The sequence below is a fragment of the Tachyglossus aculeatus genome, chromosome 1 (assembly GCF_015852505.1).
Source record: "Tachyglossus aculeatus isolate mTacAcu1 chromosome 1, mTacAcu1.pri, whole genome shotgun sequence".
Lineage (NCBI taxonomy): Eukaryota > Metazoa > Chordata > Mammalia > Monotremata > Tachyglossidae > Tachyglossus > Tachyglossus aculeatus.
In genome coordinates, this window is record NC_052066.1 from 112848319 (window position 1) to 112857474 (window position 9156).

Below are 9156 nucleotides of genomic sequence, written 5' to 3' on the forward strand. Positions count from 1 at the left end.
TCATTTGCAAAATGGGGATTGAGACTGTGAGCCCCATAGGGGGACAGGGACTGTGTCCAACCTGATTTGCCTGTATCCATCCCACTGCTTTGTATAGTATCTGGCACAGAGTAAGCCCTTAACAAATTCCACCATTATTACTATAGTATATATGGGATTACATAGTTGCTTTTAACCTCCTTTCTCCCCTCCTGCCCTGCCTGTGTGCCAAACCTTCTCCCCGCCCCCCACCCCACCACAACACACACACTCAAGACTATGAGAAGCAGTGTGGCTTAATGGAAAAAGCATTAGCTTGGGAGTCAGGATGTGGGTTCTAATCCTGCCTCTGCCACATCTCTGCTGTGTGACCTTGGACAAGCCACTTCACTTCTCTGTGACCCAGCTGCCTCATCTGTAAAATGGGGATTTAAACTGTGAGCCCCACGTGGAAAAACCTGATTGTCTTGTATCTACCCCAGAGCAGTGCTTGGCACATAGTAAGCCCTTAACAAATACCATAATAATAATTATTATAGAAAGTGCTGTATAGATACTAAAAAACAACAGCAAAAAAGCAAAGCTGGGACAGTAAAAGCTTTGCAAGTTTGTGATCCTTTTTCCACCTGAAAATATTATGAACCTGTAATACACTATTTCAGATGTATGTATATCTATCCTGTTTGATTCAAACATTTCCTCTGTCTAGCCCCAGAGAAATATACGGCTAGTCAAAATTCTCGATAAAATGACCGTGTTTTCTCAAAAATATCTATCAAACCTTCTTTTCTGCAGGCCCTTTCTGATTTCTTCATCCTATCCTCAGAAATCTTTATCCTCAGCCCATAGCACAAGATTATCAATTTTCACAACAGTAGTTAAAATTCTTGTCCAGTTTTAACTTTGATGGAAAATCCTGAATAATGGATGAGGAGAATTGCGGCCTAAAGGGAACAGGAAGTCATTACATTTTGTGGAGATCAAAAAGATTCTGGTCTCTCTAACCAATTTACCAGATCCTTTATTCCCAGCTGAAATTTCTGAGGTGACCTCGAAAGTAGAGAAACCACCTCTAGTTGGAATCTCATCTGAATCTGAACTGTTGTAAGGCAAGGGTGGCTCTTGCAAGAAACATGTGAGGAAAGAGCTGGAATTTCTATCCCAAACAAATGAATCATGCCTGCATGATTCATTTATTCAATCGTATTTATTGATTGCTTACTGTGTGCAGAACACTGTACTAAGTGCTTGGGAAGTACAAGTCGGCAACAAAAAGAGACGGTCCCTACCCAACAATGGGCTCACAGTCTAGAAGGAGGAGACAGACAACAAAACAAAACATGTGGACAGGTGTCAAAATCATCAGAACAAATAGAATTAAAACTATACGCACATCATTAACAAAATAAATAGAATAGTAAATATGTACAAGTAAAATAGAGTAATAAATCTGTACAAATATATATATATACACAAGTGCTGTGGGGAGGGGAAGGAGGTAGGGCAGAGGAGGGGATGGGGAGGAGGAGAGGAAAAAGGGGGCTCAGTCTGGGAAGGCCTCCTGGAGGAGGTGAGCTCTCAGTAGGGCTTTGAAGGGAGGAAGGGAGCTAGCTTGGCAGATGTGTGGAGGGAGGACATTCCATGCCAGGGGAAGGACGTGGGCTGGGGGTTGACGGCGGGACAGGTAAGAATGAGACACAGTGAGAAGCTTAGCAGCAGAGGAGCAGAGAGCACACGCTGGGAGGGACAAGGAAAGAAGGGAGGTAGGAGGTGAATTACTTAGTCCTGCCACCTGCCTTTTATGTTTCAAAGTGGTCTTAACCTAAGGTTGCACTCGCATTATGGTGAAATTGTACCCTCTGTATTTGCTATGTCTATGTATAGGTGCAGAAGCATAAATCCTCAGTTGCTATATCTAATGAAGAAAGTAGTATTACTTAGACTACAGATTTCAAGTTGACCATCTTTAGCACTCCCATTATTTGCCATTGTTAATATCTAGTAATGTTACGCAGGATGAAGATTTGTCACCAGAAATGACTCTAATATTGCCAAAGTAGACAGGTTGTGAGAACTAATCTCCTTCTCTAAAATTTATGGTCATCAGCATTATGTATCCTTTTTTCTGACTTGTCCTCATTCATTTCTCCATAAATGGAAGTCAACATTACATCATTTTATTCTATCTCGAGTATTTGGCATTGATTTCCGAGTTGTTTTGTCACTGCTCAGAAGATTCCTGGTGTTCTATCTGTTGTCCTGTCTCAAAGTGACTCCTACTCCCTCTAGGCTGTGGGCAGGGATCATTTCTACCAACTCTATCATGTTGTACTCATCTAAGCACAGTGCCCTGCACACAGTAAGCACTCAATAAATTCAATTGATTGCATAGCATTTCTTTTTTGGGTTGCAGCCATTGTCCCTTCTCCAGTGCAAAAGACTTGGAAGATTTAAACAGCCCTAAATTCCTTTTAGGGCTGTACCAGATTTTCTCTTGGCTGAATACAATTCACTATGACTTTGGAAGAGGTCACTGTAGAATTGAACAAATCTCATCTATCCTGATTGTGTCTGTTGTCCTCTCTCAAATTTTATCTTTCAGAGTACTGAAATAATCAGCTTGTCTTCAATTACTTTCAAATCTCTTTAAGATCTTTTTCACTACTTTGGCTCAACTTTTTCTAAACTTTTTGAAGTGATTTTAAATTGTTTCTCAGATTCTTGTGTAGAGTCCCCCATCTTGTCATTTCCCTTCTTAGTCTTCATATATCCTCTACTCCCCACTATTTCAGCATTCCCTCTGACTTCATTTCCTTTCATTGTCTACTGTTGTGGTGAGATTACTTGGGGAAGAAATACATGGGAACCATGTTCTCTCCCTATAGCAGAATGATATTTGAAGATAAGGTGCATAATTCTTCCTCAAACATGTCTCCACTAAATTGGGATTCTTCCATGGCTTTTGAATCCTTTTAATTTGGTCTTCTTGGGCAATAAATGGATTTTAACCATGGCATTTCTGGCAATCTGAGTGTGGATTGGCAAGGGAATGGAGATGATCTTTTTTTCATCAGTCAGTTCATAATCTTATTCTAAATGACTTGGGTTGATTTTTTTCCCCAGTCAACTAACATGCTTGTTTTTAGGATACTGTATTTGTGCAGATATAATCAAACAGACTCCTCATTCATTTTACTATATGTTTCTAAAATTGCCATTGAAACATCCTTGGTAACTATTTTATACCCGCAAAATGTTCCCTGGTCCCAAGGTGTTTGTGAACCTCAATCAGTTATATTTATTGAGAACTTACTACGTGCACATCATTATACTAAGCTCATGTCATCAACTACTACCTCTGTGCAGACGATTCCCAAATATACATTTCCAACACTAATCTCTCTCCCTCTCTGCAGTCTTGTATTTCCTCTTGCCTTCAAGACATCTGTACTTGGATATCCTCTTGTCACCTCAAACTTAACATGTCTAAACAGAACTTCTTATCTTCCCACCCAAAACCTGTTCTCCTCCCCTGACTTTCCTATCAACGTAGATGGCACAACCATCCTTCCTGTCTCACAAGGCCATAACCTTGGTGCCATCCTTGACTCCTCTCACTCATTCAATACAATATTCAATCCATCACTACATCCTGTTAGTTTGGCCTTCACAACACTGCTAAAATCTGCACTTTCTTCTCCATCCAAACTGCTACCATGTTAATCTGATCACTTATCCTATCATGTCTTGTTTTGGGCAAGTCACTTCTCTGTGCCTGTTACCTCATCTGTAAAATGGGGATTAAGATTGTATGACCCCGCAGGACAACCTGATTGCCCTGTAACCTCCCCAGCACTTAGAACAGTGCTTTGCACATAGTAAGTGCTTAATAAATGCCATTATTATTATTATTATTATCATTATGTCTTGATTACTTTGTCAGCCGTCTTGCTGAACTCCCAGCCCCCTGTCTCTCTCCATTCTAGTCTATACTTCACTCTGCTGCTCAGATTGATTATGTACAAAAACGTCCAGGTCTTGTTTTGCCAATCTTCAGGAACCTCCAGTGGTTGCCCATCTACCTCTGCATCAAAAAGAAACTCATCACCATTGGCTTTAAAGAACTTAACCACCTTATCCACTCCTACTTCACCTTGCCACTCCTACTACAATCGAGCTCACGCACTTCACTCTTCTAATGCTCACCTTCTCACTGTACCTCAATCTCATCTCACTACCAGCCTCTCTCACACATCCTCCTTCTGTCCTGAAATGCCCTCCTTCCTCATATCTGACAGATAATTACTCTCCACCAGCTTCAAAACATTATTGAAGGCACATCTCCAAGAGGCCTTTCCAGACTAAGCCACCCTTTTCACTCACTCCTTTATTTGTTTTTCTAACTTACTCCCTTTATTCAGTCCCCCCATCCCAGCCCCACAGTATTTATACATATATCTGCAATTTATTTATTTATTTTAATGTCTGTCTACCCCTCTTGACTGTAAGCTCATTGTGGACAGGGAATGTTTCTGTTTATTGTTATATTGTACTCTCCCAAGCTCTTAGTTCTCTTCTCTGCACAGAGTAAGTGCTCAATAAATATGACTGACTGACGGATAAAGAGTTAATAGACACGTTCCATGCTCAAAATGAGCTTACAGTCTAGAGACGGAGACAGACTTTAAAATAAGTGCATAAGTGCTGAGGGTAGGGTTCACATCAAGTGCTTAAAGGGTATAGATCCAGTTGCATAGGCAGTGCAGAAGGGAGAAGTAAGGAAATGAGGAATTCATCAGGGATGGCCTCTTACAATAACTACAGAACTTGTTAAGCGCTCACTAGGTACCAAGCACTGCTCTAAGTGCTGGGGTAGATACAAGGTTGTAAGATTGTCCCATATGGGGCTCACAGTCTTAATTCCCATTTTACAGAAGAGGTAACTGAGACACAGAGAAGTTGTGGCTTGCCCAAGGTCACACAGAAGACAGGTGGCAGAGCCGAGATTCAAACCCATGTCCTCTGACTCCTAAGCCTATGCTCAGAGTTGTGATTTTCATAAGGCTGTGAAGGTGGGGAGTGTGGTGGTCTGTCATATATGGGGGGGTAGGGAGAATAGGAGGTGGTTCTAGGACTGAGGGAAGATGTGGGCAAGGGATTGGTGGTGAGATAGGTGGGATTGAGGTATAATGAGTAGGTAGGCATTAGAGGAGCAAAGAAGGCTGGCTGGGTTGTAGTAGAAAAATCAGCAACACATCATATGAAGGGGCAAGCTGACAAAGTGCCTTAAGGCTAATGGTATGCCCTGTCCTGGTATGGAGTTTATTTGACATGGTAGTGTTTGAGCAACCAATGGAGGTTCTCGAGAAGTGGGGAGACATGGACTGAACATTTTGTAGAAAAGTGAGTAAGGCAGGCAGGGAGGAGACTGAAGAGGCTGATGCCATAGTTAAGGTAGAATAAGTACTTGGATTGGCATTTTGGATAGAGAGGGTAAAGAGAATTTTTGCGATATTGTGAAGGTAGAACTGACGGGATGTGATGACAGATTGAATATGTGGGTTGAATGAGAGAGATGACTTCAGGACAATGCCAAGTTTAAGGGCTTGTGAGATGGGGACAATAATGGGGTTGTGAAGTGAACGACAAGGGGAGGCCAGGGTTTGGATGTAAAGATGAGGACACTTCTGTTTTGGATGCAACAGTCAGTTCCACAAAGAATCTTTTCATTTCCCCTTTTCCTGCCTATTGCTTTGGGCTACACCATAGCCTATATATTAGACATCCCAGCATACAGAAAATAGTACAAGTGTCATTTATCTTTGAGAAAAGATGTCAGAGCTATCTACCATCTTTGCTATAAAACCAACCACTCTGTTTCTGCCCCAGTTGTCCTGCACTTATGATTGATGACAAATTTTGATTCACTGGGCAACTCTTTGGTCTCCTTGTTTCACAAATTCCATTGCTGTCTGTTTTAATCTTTTTTGTTCTTTTTATATATAGACATCTGAGAACTTGATAGAGTTTGTGCATGGTACAGTCCTAATTTCTTGTTATAAACAATTCAACTCTGGCCTTTGTCCCTTGTATTCTGGGTTCTCAAGGTGCTGTTTGTGTTGAGAGAAGGTTTGTTTTCAATTTGGGAATTATGAGGACTTTGGGCAGGGTTGTTTTCACAAATAATTTGTGTTTCCAGTCCTCAGCTTGGGTCGATTTCACTCATTCTCTGATCCTCTAGGGAGGTGAGACTGTCTCTCCAATAAGGGACAATCCAACCCTTATTTGACCTTCCTGTTCTAACATTCCTGTTTGGGAAGATAGGTAAAGGGACTGAAATAGGGGATAATCCTGCCCAGACATCTATCATGCTAGTGTCCACCGTCTCCCATGTTAGACGGCATTTTTCCATGGATTGGTATATGTATTGTTGATGATAGGAGGATTTCTAAGTAAGGAATCCATCTACCCACTTAAATGTGTACCCTTGGCCAATTCTCTATATGTATTTATTTTACTTGTACATATTTATTCCATTTATTTTATTTTGCTAATATGTTTTGTTGCTTGTCTCCCCCTTCTAGACTGTGAGCCCGCTGTTAGGTAGGGACCGTCTCTATGTTGCCAACTTGTACTTCCCAAGTGCTTAGTACAGTGCTCTGCACACAGTAAGCACTCAGTAAATATGATTGAATTAATGAATAATAATTATGGCATCTGTTAAGTTCTTACTATGTGCCAAGCACTGTTCTAAGAGCGGGGGGTTGTTCTATTTACTATTCCACTTACTCTGTTAATGATGTGCATCTAGCTTTACTTCTGTTTATTCTGATGACTTGACATATGTTTTGTTGTCCGTCTCCCCCTTCACATGTTTTGTTTTCTTGTCTGTCTCCCCCTTCTAGACTGTGAGCCCACTGTTGGGTAGGGACCGTCTCTATACGTTGCCAACTTGTACTTCCCAAGCGCTTAGTACAGTGCTCTGCATACAGTAAGCGCTCAATAAATATGACTGACTGACTGACTGAATGAATGAATGAATTCCCACATCGTGGCCAAGTGGAAAGGCCCAGCAGCCAGGGGACTTGCATTCTAATTCTGGCTCTTCCTTTTAATACTAATTACATATTATAATCATTGTAATTATTGCATTATTATTAAATAAGTGTACACATATTTATTAAATAATTATATCATTATATAATGATAATGATTATGACATTTGTTAAGTGCTTACTATGGTCAAACACTATTTTAAGTTGATCAGGTCAGACACAGTCTCCACTTGCCTGCTGTATGATCTTGGCAAGCCACTTCACTTGTCTGTGCATCAGTTTCCTCAACTGTAAGATGGGGATTTGATACCTGTTCTCCTTTCCCCTTAGACTGTGAGTTTAGAATCTTAGGAATTTGAGAGAAAAACGGTATTATTTATTAACACTGTCATCTATTGGCATTTCTGGCTAAGGAAATGATTTCGTGCTAACGTTGCTCAGTTCTTACCAGTTCACTATTCAGTGAAGTTGGATGATTTATCACGGAACTAAATTACACCCTCCGATGGTTTTTTCATGAATTATATGATTAAAATGAATATTTGTCTTCTTAAATTTAATGATTATATGCTAAACGTAAAACAAATTAATATTCATTATCTCCTGTATGTAGAACCATGTACTGGGCATTAAAGTGCATGAAATGACAGGGGAAGACCCAGTCCCTGTCATCGTGGAGTTCACAATTTAAAGGAAGAAGACAGACACAGATAGTACGCACTTAGAATGAGATCAAAAGGGAACACAAACATGCTAGTAACAAAAGTAAGCAGCATGGCCTAGTGGAAAGAGAATGGGCTTTTAAATTCTAATCCTGGCTGTGCCATGCACCCACTCTTTGATATTGGCCCAGTCATTTAGTTTTTCTTTGCCTCAGTTTCCTCATCTGCAAAATGGGGATTCATTACCTGTTCTCCCTCTTCGTTTGTGAACCCCATATGCAACCTGATTATTTTGTATGTGCCCAAGTAAAAATAATAATAATAATCTTGATATTTGTTAAGCACTACTATGTGCCAGGCACTGTACTACACTCTGGGGTGGATTCAAGCAAATCGGGTTGGACATCCCAGTCCCACGTGGGGCTTGTGGTTTCAATCCCCATTTTACAGATGAAGTAACTGAGGCACAGAAAAGTTAAGTGACTTGCCCAAGGTCACACAGCGGACAAGTAGCAGAGCCAAGATTGGAACATGACCTTCTGACTCCCAGGCTGGTGCTTTATCCATTTCACCATACTGCTTCTCTGTACAGCGCTTGACACACAGTAAGCGCTTAACAAATGCCAAAATCATTCTCATTTATTATCATGATTCTTATTAAGCCAAAAATGTGTATGTGGAATAAACAGATAGTTACATATTTAATAGGGATAGCTACAGGTTTGGTTAAACTCCCAAATTTTGAAATGGAAAATATGTGCTATTTTATCCCAATTTTAAAAAGAAAAATTAACCAGACAATTACTCTCATATTATGTCATTTTAAAAACCAAGAAATCTTTGCCCTATATTTGAGCACTATTTCATTCAGTCATATTTATTGAGCGCCTCCTGTGTTAATGATCATTAATTACCCTAGTACAAACTTCAAAGCATCTTTAGCTGTCTGAAATATATATAAATTGCCAAGATAATGTGGCTATCTTCCAATTTAAACAAAATATAGTTAAAAAGGGGTTAGAGTTGGGAAAACTACAGACATTGTGTATCCTCAGATAAAGACTATATGAGCAGTTATTCAACATGTAATATGAGATTGGAAGGGTTCTTTTTTTAATAAACTACCTTTCAAATTTTCTTAAACTGTTTTGTATAGTATATACTGTCATCATAATTCATGATAGCCTCCATTGTTAAAATATTTGCAAGACTGAACACTTTAGAAAATGACAGATAATGATAAGCTTTTAGTAAATACTTATATATATTATATTTATCAAATAATTATTTTATACCAAAAACTGTATTGAATGCTGGGGTAGATATAAAATACAGTGCCTATTCCACATATGGCTCACAGTCTAAGGGGGAGGGAGAATAGGTATTTAGTCCCCATTTCACAGATGGGGAAACTAAGGCACAGAAAAGACACAGAAGAGGCACAGAAAAGTGACTTGTGT